Source organism: Suncus etruscus, chromosome 6, assembly GCF_024139225.1.
Source record: "Suncus etruscus isolate mSunEtr1 chromosome 6, mSunEtr1.pri.cur, whole genome shotgun sequence".
In the NCBI taxonomy this organism is placed as follows: Eukaryota; Metazoa; Chordata; class Mammalia; order Eulipotyphla; family Soricidae; genus Suncus; species Suncus etruscus.
Genome location: NC_064853.1, coordinates 96661935 through 96677133, shown reverse-complemented (window position 1 = coordinate 96677133; position 15199 = coordinate 96661935). Strand labels below are relative to the sequence as shown.

At 40.1% G+C, this 15199-nt stretch overlaps 1 pseudogene; it reads right to left on the bottom strand.

Moving 5' to 3' along the window:
* Nucleotides 1-8809: 8809 nt before the first annotated feature.
* Nucleotides 8810-9430, bottom strand: LOC126012090 (40S ribosomal protein SA-like; annotated as a pseudogene).
* Nucleotides 9431-15199: the final 5769 nt, after the last annotated feature.

Here is a 15199-nt window from a genome sequence, read left to right as displayed (position 1 = left end):
GACCATTATGTCAATGATAGTTGGAACTGATCACTCTGACAAGAACTGGGTGTTGAACAGATAAAGTAATATACATGGTGCCGCTTCATTAACAATAGTGTAAACCATAGCATCTTAAAGGAAAAAAAAGAAAGAGAGAGAGAGAAGAGAAGAGTAAAATGCAGGCCTGGAGAGATAGCACAGAGGTGTTTGCCTTGCAAGCAGCCGATCCAGGACCAAAGGTGGTTGGTTCAAATCCCGGTGTCCCATATGGTCCCCCCGTGCCTGCCAGGAGCTATTTCTGAGCAGACAGCCAGGAGTAACCCCTGAGCATTGCCGGGTGTGGCCCAAAAACAAAAAAAAAAAAAAAAAAGAAGAGTAAAATGCCACAGAGGCAGGCAGGCAAAGGGAGGATGGGAGAGAATCTAGGGACATTGGTGGTAGGAAATGTTCATGAGTGAAGAGTAATAAGATTGAAACACAATCGTGAACAACTTTGTCATCACAGTGTTTAAATAAAAGGAGAGAAAAAACGAATCAGCAGGTATAACCCAAGCCCCTGAGCACACTGAGGGTCATTCCCATAAAAATTAAATGAAATGGGAATTTTGGCAAATAAGAGGGCCCTCTGAGTGGTTGCTTAAAAATCAGCACATGGCAAATGCTATGCTGGGCACCAGGAAATGATCTTAAAGAAACACACCAGCACTGGGACCAGAGATTTAATTGGGACCACACTCAGAGATTTTATTCACAATTCCCCAGGCTTCTGTCCTGTTCTAATCATCTCGATTCTTAAAATATCTTCTTGTCCTCTATACCATTATGTAGATTTTATTCCCTTCTAAGTTGACCCCTCAATTCAAAATGTTTAAATATTCTAAAGGAAACTACCCTGTAAGAAGAAAACTGTGCATGCGAATTAGAAGTAATCCAGGATTTGGGAAGAGTGATCCTAGAAGAAAGCGGCAGGGGTCACAGGACCAAAGACAGATGGATGGATGCTATGGAAAAAAGAAAGTAGCTGGCAGGGCAGAGAGGAAGTTCAGGCATGCAGAGACTGGGCAGAAGAAGCATGTCAGAAAGGCTGTATCTGAGGAGTGTGGGATTCAGCAAGGGGGATCTGTGGGTCATTCAACCTCAGAGAAAGCACAGGGCAAGGGACCCAAAACTTCAGCAGGTTTAGAGTTTTGAAGAAAAGGAAAGATAGATCAGGGGAAGAAGTTGAAGCCCTGGATTTGACATTGTGAAGGCAGTTAAAGAAAGAAAGCTAAAGTGAGGGGATGAAAATACGCAAGAGCCGAAGAGAGGTCATGGCAAGAAGATGTGTCAGTGAAGTATTGGGGAGCAGATAATGGGTGTGCACCTCTACAACTTTGGCCATGGGTGACACTTGTTGAAACTAGACAGGATGAAGTAGTGTGGTCATCGTACCCGGTGGGGGAGATTATGGGTCTACATTAATCTACATCTCAGCCCCAGGAAAAACTTGCATTAAAGTACCCCAGGAAAATAGATGTGTCACAGCTGCTGGCATCAGCAAACATGAGAGGGACAGATGGCAGCCTTGCACCTCTGATGGGAACAGGAGGAGTCTTGCCCAGGGGCTGAGACAATTAGGTACATGAAGACAGGAACAGGGCTTGATTCCTGCCACCTTTCCTCTTTGAAAGCAATGCTTGGCACAAATTAGGACCTTAAAAAGCATCTGTGAATGTATGAAGGTGTGAATTCCACCCAGAGACAACCATACCCTCCCCTCAAAAAACTGGAGCCTGCATTTGATTATTTGTTTCTAAAATGTGCTGAATGCATGGTTTTCAATATGTCACTCATTCAAGTTGGAGTCTTACTGGATTCCATTGTAAACTCCTTATGGCAACCTTTGCTCATGGACTGAATGACTGCCTCACTCCCTTTGCAGTTGTTAAAGAAGCCAAAAGAGGGGCTGGATGCTTTAATGTGACTAACCAGTTTTTGATCCCCTGCACCACATATCTAGAGTGCAGGGCCACAAGTAAGCCTGGTGTGACTCCAAAACAAAGTCCAAACATACAAGCAAACAAAGAAGTTGAATAGTAATATAGATCAGCATTTCTCAACCAGGGCCTTCTTTAGACCTCCCAGAATATTACAAAAGGACCAAGAACCATAGGTAAAAATTGCATCAGTGATAGGAGGCATGGAATACGAGCTAAAAGTCAACAAGCAGTAAGGGGATCCCAGGAAGGAAATAATGAGTGAGGGGGCACAATGGATGAGAAATATTGTGGATGCAGCCCTGGACACAGTGTGATTGCATATCTTCTAGTCTATACTGGCATTTTGTGTGTGTGTGTGTGGGGGGGGGTTTCTAAGTTCATAGCACTGTCTCCTTTCATAGGACTGAGTCCCCAAGTTAGGGCTGATATTCCACAGAAGCAGCTTAATTCAGTGAAAACTTCATGAGGTATCTGCCCTACTAGGGTAAGGATCTCTGGACACCAAGCATCAAGGAGACATCATCTTCCCTGGGAAGCAAAAGGGAGATTCTCTTGATTCTGTTGAGTTCTCTTAAGTCCTGTTCAGGGAGATACTGGCTCCCTCCTGTTCCAGAGAACCCCCATGGCCATAAATAGGAGATAGGGCTTTTCTGCCAGTGCCAGGGCCGTGCAGTCCACTTACTGCACCTTCCAACATGTAAGAGGCCCAAGCTGCAGTAACTTGCCATTTCTGAATGTGCTGTTTCCTGAAGCCCAAGGCTCAGGCAGATTTTCAGAGACTTGCATCTTCTATTGAGATAAAGACCCTTCCATATGACAAAGTCTGAATCCTGTCCACCTTCTGACCATAGGGCCTGAGGAGTCTGAGTTGCTCCTCTGAAAATCCTCAGACATTGATCTTTCCCTTCAGGGATCGACCTTCACCCTTCAGCATAGACATCTCCCAGGGCTGACAACTTATCTACCCCAGCAAGAACTTCAGGCTTTTTAGAGCCTTAGCTTCATTTCTTGACCTCTGTTTTTCTTTTTCTACTTAAAGGGCAAAAAAATCTATTACCAGGCTATTTTAGGTGAACTCACTGGAAAAAAAAAAAGAAGAAGAAAATCAACTTTGGGACGTCATGGCTATTTTTAGCCGAATCGTCTCTCTGAGGAATGGACTCTATTTGGGAAGCTTGTGTCTTGGTGGGCAGCCAACCCTGTGCTTTTCACAGAGTAATCCCCTGGCATATGGCTCAAGCTCCTGGCCCTTCTCACTGTTTTCATGAAGAAGAGTGAACTGATGACAGTCTAACCTCTATTTTGGCTCCATGCTCACAGATCCTGGCCTCCAGCATCCCCAGTAGCTTTTCTATTTTGCAGAGCTGTTAGCAACTGGGACCTCTGTTCCACCTCTCTGGGCCTCAGACAGATGAGAACAGAGCAACTTTTAGCAAATTAATGAGCGTGTATCTAGGTCACATGTGGTTAGGAAGAATCATTCATTAGCTGCTCGCCTAAGAATTCTTATTAACCTAAGAACTAAAATTCTGTGGAATTATCTAATCTGAGGTCCTAGCTCCCCACTGCCAACCCATAAATTAAAGGGTTTACTTGTTCATTCCAGTAGAGCAACTACTTGAAAATAAGGGAGAAGTACAAATAGAGTTGGAGCAATAGTACAGAAGGTAGGGTGCTAACTGTGCACACAGCAAACTTGTGTTCAATCCCTGGCATGCCATATGGTCCCCCAAGTCTTGTCAGAACTAATTCATGAAAGCAGAACCAGAAGTAGGTCCTTGGGTGTCTCATTTACTCATCACATACAAATGCACATACACACACATGCACACACACAGTGAGATGGAAACTCAGGCCAGAGACCAGCCCTAGGAATTCTGAGATCTCAGACAAGGAGACCCAGCATTAGCCGGGATGAGAGAGTAATACAGGGAACCCACAAAATAAAACACAGAGAAACTTGATTTTTAACTTCTGTCACTTAATGCTCCCTCACTAAAAGAATCAAAAATTATGTCATTCTGCTTGCCAGTGGCCAGTTAGAAGGCAACAATGCCTGATATTCCCAAGAATTCTATCTCCCCCTGATCTGGTTATGGGGGCATTAGAGAGGGCACTCAGAAATGCTGAGCAGTGGGTCATCAGGGGCAGTTTTTCTTGGGATATAGGGACTGCTTATTTTTCTTTTCCAAGACAGAAGTGACCTACTACTCCAAGTAGAAAAATAATTTATGGGTAGGAGCTGTAATGATAGCACAGTCCATTGGGCACTTGCCTCGCTTCCCATATGGTCCCCTGAGCCCAGCCAAGAGTAATTCCTGAGTGTAGATCTAGGAGTAACTCCTGAATATTGTTGGATATGCTCTGCCCCAACCAAAAAATACATTTACAGAATGGGTATAAAAAGCAGCTCCACCCTTCAGCATCCAGAATGAACCATGGTTACTATTTCAAGAATTTGCATTCTGTCATGTCCTCAGAAACAAACTTATTCTATTACACCTTAGCAGGTTCTTGCAGTTCTTGAGGAATGACTGTATTTTGTATTTTTTTGACTGTAGGGTGTTCAATTATTATTGTGTTGATTTTGTTTTGTTTTGTTTTTAAAAAAAAAACAGACAAAGGGACCTATGCTAGCAGCAAGGGACAGGAAAACTAGCTTTATTGTTGTTGTTTTCTTAAGTTCACCAGTCTGAATAAGCAGTGCTAGAGAGTCAAATAGGAAACTTAAACAAGGCCACTTTCCTGGGAAAATACACTATCCTCATCTCTCTCTCTCTCTCTCTCTCTCTCTCTCTCTCTCTCTCTCTCTCTCTCTCTCTCTCTCTCTCTCTCTCTCTCTCTCTCTTTCTCTCTCACTCTCTCTCTCTCTCTCTCTCTCTCTCTCTCTCACACACACACACACACACACACACACACACACACACACACACACACCGGTCTTGTCTCAATGAGACTTTAGGTGGGTGATAGGAAGTGTTAGCAAACTGTTTCCTGTGGTGGCTAGATATATTTCCTTTATTCAGAGGCTGCTTCTCTAGGCGAAAACTACCCTCCACTTATCTCATCTCTATCACAAACGTATTCCAGAACTGGCCTGAGGGAAGAAGGCAGAAGTAGGGGTATATGGCTCTGAGCTAAAGATCATTGGGACTGTCATGACTTACGGCATCTATTTCAACTCATACCCTGTTTTACATCACTGGCATTCCAGTTGCCTCAACTGTGAGAGCAGTTACAGTTTCACAGCTTGCTTTGAGTGTCAGGCTTTAATTAGTGAATATCCTGCTATTTGTGTTCCTTGAGCTCAAGGTCTGTTGGAACTAATAACCACTGGGAGACTGGAGCCTGATCTGAGTTCTAGGCTGCTCTTCCTGCCCTGAAAGCTTTATTTATCTTGTCTGAATTTTGTTTGGATAAATAAGTGCCTTTCTTCTTTGATTTCTTAGCCTTACAGTAAGGATAGCAAAATAGTAACTTTACACTAAATTTTATTTGTACTAGGATTTAGACACAAGTCACATATGGTAGTTGCTATTAATTTTTAGTTCCTTTTAATATAGTTTTTTCTCCCTTACTCTCCTTTTATTCCTTTTAGTTCACTTGTTGAAAAATTTGTGAGATTTTCAATTGAATTTGAAACGATCTGCCTACATTGCTCGCTATCATTATGATATATTTTAATCTATTGCAGTTAATATTCTTATTGATGATCAAATTGTTTTCACCTTTTGTTCATGAGGGTTTTTTTTTATTTGACTCCTGGATTCCTCTGAATTTTGAAGAACTTTCTTGCGCTTTTATGGAAAGATATTCTAGGTTCTAGGATAAAATATTTCTTCTGTATTTCCTACCACAGACCTATACTAAGCAATTTAATAACAAGGAATAATAACAAGGAACCCTTGTTCCTTCTTATGGGAAATAGAAGTTAGGAATCATCATTTGAACATTAGAGATGACCCTGGCAAAAGAAATACAGTCTAAAATTAGAATACAGCTAGCTGAGTGGGAGAAAATTTTTGCACTCAGCAATAATCTCAAAATAATATCATTATCCCAATATGATTACTGAGAACAGCTTAAAGTGTATATATTAACAAAATCTGTCTCTATTTCTCTTTGTCCTCGCCTGTTACTTAGTTGAGGAAAACCATCAAAGAGAAAAATTGGATGCTGAACTTGTGTGGTTATGCAAACACTTTTGATAAACTTTGATTTTGATAGATTTTGTTTCATCCAGCTTTTGATTTAATTTCAAATGTATACTTTCAAATGTAAATTCTCTCTGTTCCTTACCGTGAAGCACAGATAGAAACTTGATGATAATGGTGACTTATTCATCAATATCTTCTATACATATAGCCAGGTATGTGTCCAGTGGTTTATACCACATGGCATTTTTGCAATTCCAGACAAAAATGGTATGGTATGGGTTATTTCATTTGCTTATAACAATACATTTCTATCTCTGTTTTAGTAATGATAGTATGTTGTATGTAATATATAGTAATGACACTATATAGTATGTAATTTTCCCACTTTATTTTGTGCACTTATATACAGGGGTCCTTCTACAATATTAACACCATTTTCCTATTTAAAACTACTTCCTATTTAAAACTTTCAGAAATTTTTAGTTTCTTTTTTTTTCCTTGGACTTGGGCTCTTGGTAACTGCCCATCCCTGAACAAATTGCAGTCAATTGCAACTAGTTTTATTTTTTAATGTTTATTTTTTTAATTTTTTAATAATATTTTATTTAAACACCTTGATTACAAACAAGATTGTGGTTGGGTTTCTGTCATGTAAAGAACACCCCCCATCACCAGTGCAACATTCCCATCACCAATTTCCCAAATCTCCCTCCTCCCCACCCCACCCCTGCCTGTACTCTAAACAGACTTTCTATTTCCCTCAGACATTCTCATTGATAGGATAGTTTTTAATGTAGTTATTTCTCTAACAAAACGCATCACTTTTTGTGGTGAGGTTCATGAGGTGAGCTGGAACTTCCAGTCCTCCTCTCTTTTGTCTCTGAAAATTATTGCAAGAATGTCTTTCATTTTTCTTAAAACCCATAGATGAATGAGACCATTCTGCATTATTCTTTCTCCCTCTGACTCATTTCACTCAGCATAATAGATTCCATGTACATCCATGTATAGGAAAATTTTATGACTTCATCTCTTCTGACGGCTGCATAATATTCCATTGTGTATATGTACCTCAGTTTCTTTAGCCATTTGTTTGTTGAAGGGCATCTTGGTTGTTTCCAGAGTCTTGCTATGGTAAATAGTGCAGCAATGAATATAAGTGTAAGCAAGGGATTTTTGTAAAATAGGAGTTTCTTAATACTCCTTTAATGTGATGAAATATTGTGCCAGCCAGCAGCTTCAGTTTATTCGTGGTCGTGGAAAGGGTCTGCACCTGAAAAAGAAATGGGTAGGAAAAAGGGGACCACCAAGGATTCTGATTATGGCATCGATTTATTTTTGAAATGCCATGACTTATATAGTTTTTACACAAAGGGAGGAGACAATGCAAACACTTGTCAAGCATACATTTGTCATCATTCAGTTCAAAAGGTTTGGCATGTGCCTGTTAATTTAATACAAGTTTCCTGAGGAATATCCTATTATCACACCAAATGCTCTATCTATAGGTCTGAGTTTCCTGAGCCAGAAGAGTGTGACCTTATGGTTCTTTTGATCTGCATCAACTCATGGCCAGTTGGCACATATACAATGTATAGCTCAATTAAAGGACAGGCCTGTTAGAAAATGGCAGTTTGCTACAAGATGGCTGTGCTTATGCCAAGACTGTGAAGGAGAATCTGGCTCCCTACAAAATATTTCTTTTTTTCTTTTTCTTTTTTTTTTTTCTTCTCTTTCTCTATTTTCTCTTATTTGAGAGAGACGAGAAAGAGACAGTGAAGGAGAGGGAGAGAGTGGAGAGAGAGAGAGAAAGAGAGACAGAGAGACAAAGAGACAGAGGGAGTGAGAGGGAGAGGGGGGAGAGGGAGAAGGGGAAGAAGAAAGGAGTAAGAGGGAGAGAGAGGGAGGAGAGAGAGGAAAGAAGAGAGAGGAGGAGGGAGAGAGACAAGAGTGACGGGGAGGGAGAGAGAGGGAGGAGAGAGGGAAGGAGAGAGAGGAGGAGAGGGATAGGGAGGGAGAAAGAGGGAGAGAGAGAAAGGAATGACAGGGAGAGGAAGAGAGGAAGAAGGGGAGAGAGAGAGAGGGACGGAGGGAGAAAGAGAGAGGAAGAGAAGGATAGGGAGGGGGAGAGAGAGGGAGAGAAAGAGGGAGAGGAAGAGAGGGAAAGGAGAGAGAGAGGAAAGAGGAAGGAGGAAGGAGAAAGACTACAAAATATTTCTACTCAAAGCAAGATACTTGATTAAATGGTGTATATTGGACAATTTCCCTAAAAGTTAATAAGGAAACAATTCCAGGATTGTACTGAACTAATAAAAAAAATAGAAAGAGGTTAAGTGTAAAAAATTATTTATTTTAAAATTATGTTTTTTAGAAACTCATTTATTTTCCATCAACCTGATTTTCATCTCTATTTTAGTCTCCAAAGAACAATTTAAGACTATCCAGTGGTGGCTCCGCCCATTCGGTGTCCTGAACAGTGGGAGCTGCAAACCAGTCTTCTGTGGCAGGCTGAGTGCTTCAATCGGTAGGGAACTGCTGAATCGGCATGCGGGGTTGGGGGGCACCTGCAAGGCTTCAGATGAGTCTGCAACCTCAGGCTGAGTAGCATTGAATTTAGGAGCTGGAGCAGTCCATTTGCCCTGAAATTCTTCCGTGGTCACAGCCTTCTCAGCAGCAGCCTGTTCTTCCCTTTCAGAAGTAGAGATCAGGCATGACCTCCCATAGATGTTCACCGGAAATGGTGCCTCGAATTAGCAGAACTTCCTGGGCCAGCATCCAACACATGAGACCCACAGAGTGAGCTCCCTTGTTGTTGCAAAGGATGGCAATGTCCACATAGCACAGAGGAGAGTCTGTGTTACACCGAGCAATTGTAGGCAAATTAACGTAAGATGCCTCTGTGAGGGGCTGGTGGTCTGCCCTGGGGTCAGTAATCATCAAAAGTCTCGGCTCCCGGAAAGCTGCCTGGATTTGGGTAGTGAAAGTTCCAGGCGTGAAGCAGCCAGCGATCACAGTGGCTCCAATGGCAGCAGCAACCTTTCCTGCACAGCTCTCTGGCCAGTATTCCTGGATGAGAGGACACTGACATCAGCTGGGTTTTTTGATGGCAAAAATGGCATGAGCTGCCAGCAGAAGCTTCTCCCAGGTTCTCTTCAAATTTGATATAAAGGCCATCACTCTTCCTTTTGTAGATGTACTGTTCCATCTGGAAGTCCAGGTTAGTGCCACCTAAGTGGGTGCCCGCGGCAAGGAATTTGAGGACATCCTCCTCCTTCATTTGCAGGACATCGAGGTTTCTGGACATTGTGAAATTTCCCTTTAAGTTATGACAGGGAACCGAGTACAACATCCTATGGTTCCCTTACTGGGTAGCGGAGGGGGGCAACCTTCAAATTATTTTTAAAGTACATTTAGAGATACAATTTATTACTAGAAAATTAGGAGAAATAATAGAAAACAAAAAACTCTATGAAGTGCATGGCATAAAAATAATAGCCAATTATAAAACGTAATGAAAACATTTCAAGTATAAAATCAACCAAAAGACAAACATTTAAGAGTAATCTTAGTAAGGAATAGTCATGATCTTTATTTGTGACTGCTAAAAATCACAAGAGAATACTTCAAGTATTTCAGGAAACTGGAAATATATTTTAAATATAAAATTCCAATAAGTATTAAAGTTGAAATCATTCAAATTCTACAGTAAATTTTATTAAAATGCCTTAAAATCTGGAGTGGTGAAGCTCTTTAAAAGAATAACTCAGAAGATGTCTCGGTGGCTTAAAGCATTTGCCTGGAAAATAAACTAGGCCATGAGTTCAAACCCTGATGTTGCCCTAGTTCTAAGCCAATCTTGACCATTTTCTTACTAAGGAGTTTTGTGACAGAGGGCTCAGAAGGTGATTCAACTGTTTAGGAAGCACCCAGCTATTCCTAAGTGTAAGGCTGTGACAGAGGTCATTCTGTCTGTAGGTGTCTCCAGCAAAGGGAAAAATAATGTAGAATTAAGTGGACTTTTACTTGTGAACTTAACATAGTCTGTATACCTTTAATTTTTAATGCATACTTCAAACTTTTATCCTGTCATAATGCAATGTTACTTCAATAAAAAATAGAATTCAAAACCCAGAAACTGTAAACAAGTAAAATGGAAAAAATTAACTACCTTAAAATAGTTTTTAAGTTTCACCATCTAGAAAACATACATCAAAATCTATTTTTTAATGGCAAAACTAGAATGAGAAATGGCAACCCATATCCCAAAGATATGTTATCCTAGACAAAGGTCTAGAGGAGACCAACAATTTTATGGAAAATAAGAAATATTTATTGACAAATAATTTACATACAAGAAGAAAAATAAAATGTCTTTAAGTTACTAAAGCTAAAAGAAACAAGAAGCAAGTCTACCAAGAGTTAATTTTTTCCCATAATCAATTTGTTATTAAATTTTGCAGGTGAGGCTGTGGGAAAAAGATTACTCTTCTTCATTAATGATAGAAGTGGAAGTTGGTGCTGCTACTGTGCAAGACAATTTGGCAATATCCCAAAATAAAACTAAAGTCCTAAGTTCCATATCTATAGATGTATTTCATCAACATGCAAACATGAAGCCATAAAACAAAAAATTGTTTGTGGCAATATAAGGAAAGACTCTATCCTAGGCTTTAATCTAGGATCTGTACAAAAACCAAGGTCACTAATTACAGAAGACTGATGACAACAAACATGAGGGAGCAGATCTTCTAGAACCATAGTGAAAGACTCTGTCCTAGACTTTGTCCTATGACCTGTTGAAATACCAAGATTTATAGCTACAGAGGACTGATTTTATCATCCACAACTTAGCACAAAATTTCCTGGCACTATAAAAAGAACTTAAGGTTCTATAAAGAGCATGCCTGGAGCTGTAGTTGCTCCCATGACATTATGCTTCAAGGGTGGAGGAACTCTGTATCTTCTAGGCCAAGGGAATTCCCTTTCTAACTTCCCCAATACTTACTGTGCCTAAGCAAAACAAAACAAAAAACCCCACAAAGTCTTGTCATACCAGCCTATCATTTTTTCCTTCTATCCTCTTTTTTTCTTTTTTCCTTTTATTTTTTCTTTATTGTTAATGTTGTTTTGGTGATGATTTTTTTTATTGCTGCTGTTGTGGTTTTTGTCATTGCTTGGGGGGGTTTGTTTTTAATTTTTTTGTTTGTTTTTTTTGTTTTTTGTTTTTAATTTTTCTTTTTTCATTCCTTTTTTTAAAATTGATATTTATAGCCTCTAGATGGATTCCTCCCAGTTTTTTTTTTCTTTTCTTTCTCTTCTTTTTCTAACAGAACCACAAAACTTAAATCACCTTGTTCTCTCTCTTAATTGAGGGGGAAAATAAAGATGGATGGTACCAGGAGCAACCAGTTGTATGAATATTGAGTGGAAATAAAAAAATGATCAAACTTAAGCACCAAACCCAAAGTCAAGGACACTAGAATTGATACCCAATCTACAATAAGCTATACACAAAGGAGACCAGTTACACTAGCAGTCCATGGGGCAAACGGGGAAGGTATGGGATGCATGCTGGGAACCGGGATGGAGGGAGAACAATACTGGTGGTGGGAATAGCTCTAATTCATTGTCACTTTGTACCTTAAATATTACTGTGAAAAACTTGTAATTCACATTGATCACAATAAAACATTTAAAATTGTTTGTGGCAGTATTATTTGTACCATCAAAAATATAACTGAAACATCCATAAAAGGGAACTAATACTAGAGTTTAAATAGGATGATGAATCTTTCTATGTTCTTTTTGTGTGTTTTGATTTTTTGCCACCCCATTGGTGTTTAGGGCTTACTCCTAGCTTGAAGCTCAAAGATCTCTCCTGGCAGGATGTAGGGGACTATTTGGGGTGCCAGATATTGAACCCATGTCAGCCACATATAAGACAACACCCTGACTATTGTATTATTCTTTCAGCCCCTTCCATGCTCTAACATGGGAAAAATTCCATTCACAACAGGTGAAAGCAGCAAAGTCAGAACTTTAATTACATCATAAAACTTTTTGTGTAAAATGACTGATGGTTGTGAAAAATAAATTAGGTTTGTATTTCATAATGCATGCTAAAAATTCTGAAAATTAACTGAAGAGATTGATAACAGTAGTTACTTAGGACAAAATTGAGAATTGCATGGATGGAAGTTATTTTCTGTACATATATTTGTATAATTATATACATCATGGAAATGTGCTAACTTCTCAAAAGTGAGATTAAAAACTAATGCAAGAAATTAGAAAAATAGAAATCAAGCCCAATTTGAGTCCAAAAACCCCATCATTATTCACTTCCAGTGCCCAGGGATAATCCAGTGAACCATATGCTAGTAATTCTTATCAGCAATGGGCTAAGCATAGGTCTACATAAAATGAACAGGACTCAATTAAGTTTGTGATAAATAATAACATAATTAAAAATTTAGAGAACCTGAGGCAGGTTTTATAAGGAAACGATAAGTCCATTCATTTTAATGAGTTATTAGAGTACTAATTAAATATCATGTCATTGAAATAAAGTTTATTAAGTTTATATTTAAAATGTTAAGAGGAAAAAGAGAAGAGTGCTAATTTACTATTCTCACTGAAAAGCATCTTTGAGATTTTGTGGGAGAGGAGAGAATATTAACCACATCTACTGGCTCTCTGAGGCTATTTTTGATTCTGCTTGGGGCTTGCTTCCAACAGTGCTCAGGGAATCATGACATGCTGGAGATGGAAACTTGGCTTCCCACATGCAAAGAATTGGTTAAGTAAGCCCTTTAAATCATCTCTCAAGACTGAGGATTTTTTTTAAACTCTCTTGATATCCTTCTACATCTTGATGAACTTTGTCTAAGTCTCCAGCTCTTTCTGCAAAGCTGTGGGTCTACAGAAAATCAACCAAGGACCCAACACTCACAGCACAGCAGATCAATCTGTGCCTGATGGCATTCAACATATGGCTCCAAGTTGACTTCACCAGAGAGGGACAGGCATGTGCCTGGTCCTCTAATTAGGCATCTGGTGGAGAGGGAGGCATTCCCTCCCTCTTTCTTCTCTTCACTAATCATAAAATCCTCAAGATTTTACTTTCCTAATGTTCTTTCAGTTCTTGATAAATATTCTTCTTATCATCACCATAATTTTCTTCAAGACTATGTCACTTTCATTTATGCTACTATAACAGATTTCTAAGTGGTCTCCTTTCCCTAACCAGGGCCCCTCTGATATGTTTTCACACTGAATAACCATTACAAGAAGTTTATGAATAACCCTTACAAGAAGTACATCTGGTTACATTACCTCACTATTAGCAAACTCCAGTGTGTCTCCATAGAGCAGCAGTTGAAGTTCATATCCTTTAGTGTGAACTCTAGGTGAGAGTCCAGTGTCCCCAACATAGTTCCTATTATTTTGAGGTGCCTCCTTTAACAATAAGGTCATCCATGATCCAATCCTTTTTATGTTGGCTCCACTTCTTAATACTTCATATACGAGTAATGCCCAACTACAGATCACTGTACAAAATGCAGAAATATGACACTGGGTTCAACCAATGGGCATTTCCTGATGTCCTATGAGAAATCTATCCTCTATGTTGGTTGGATCACAGCTTCTCTTTTCCTGCACAACCCATTCTGTTCACTCTTGCTTGGTCTTCAGAGCTCAAGTCAGCAAAACTCCTCCACAAAGTTCTTTTTGACGTCCTTTAATAATAAACACAGAACATGCTAACACACTTCAGTTTTATGTTCCTGTAGTTATATAATGCCTTTTATGAGTACTATTAATAAATTTGGTAGGTTGCATAGTGACCTATCTATGCACACAGTAAGTACTCATCCACCCTCTGAAGGGCAATAGAAACCTGGAAGCCTCTTGGTGACTTTCATTCTGGAAAGTTCCAAGCCATATTTCTTACAATTGATTAATAGGCAGGATATCCCAAGAGAGACAAGGGGCTAGGATAGCTATGGAAGAACTAGTTGCAACTACCTTCTTTGACTGAAACTCTACCCCGACTCACACATGCACACGCGCGCGCACACACACACACACACACACACACACACACACACACACACACACACACACACACCAGAGAAGGTTCCCATAGATTCTGACTTTTGTTGTCCTATTTGAAGGATCACAGAGCAGGACAGTCAAAGGAGAGAGTGTTACTTGATGAGTTAATGCCAGAGACTACAAGGCACGGAGGAGCCAAGTGAGATTTAGGGGATATTGGCACTTCATCTCCATCCTGATTTTCTTTTCCTCCTGCTCACCACTGTTTGGACACTTTAAGAGAGTTGCCATGGTGACAAATTGCACTGTGGAAAGAACAGAAAACAGCCAGCTGAAGAGTTGGGTTTGAATTCTGTCTGTATATCCCTTGGAGCTTAGCCACAACATTTCATGCATGCCCACAGCCCTCCCACTATCGCCTTCACTTCCTGAACAATACCACTTCTGTGTTCACTGTGGGTTATGCTAAATTCACACGTATACAGAAGCAATTTGTACCACAAATTCACTGCCCAAGCAGTGTAGTGTATCTGTTTGCTCTAGGTGACTAAACTTCCCTGGGCCTGCCAGTCAGCAGGACATCATGAGTGTTAATTATTCATCCACATTTTACCAGTTGCTCTCCTGGTTGTGCAAACTGGACAGCGGTGCCTATAAAGAGGCCTTTCATACTTTTCCACCCTCCCTCCAGGAAGCCCCTGTACCATCTCATCTCATAAACAAAGCACATGACTTTCTCACAGGGACACCTAATTTTACTCCCACTCTAGAGCTGCCAGGTGGGTGTTTGACCAATATCCATGGACATTTCTTCCATTCCCACCTCATGTCTTACACAGTCCCTTGAGAGCTCCTGTACCCTGCATAGAACCAGACCCTGTATTCTTTCTCCCTAGGGCTCAGAAGCCAACCCTTAAGTCAGGTAGGAAATAGATGCCTTTCTGCTCATCACCTCCACCTCAGATCAGGACCTTCAACAGAAATCTCTTGCTCCCCTAAATTAACGAAAAATTCTTGTATCTC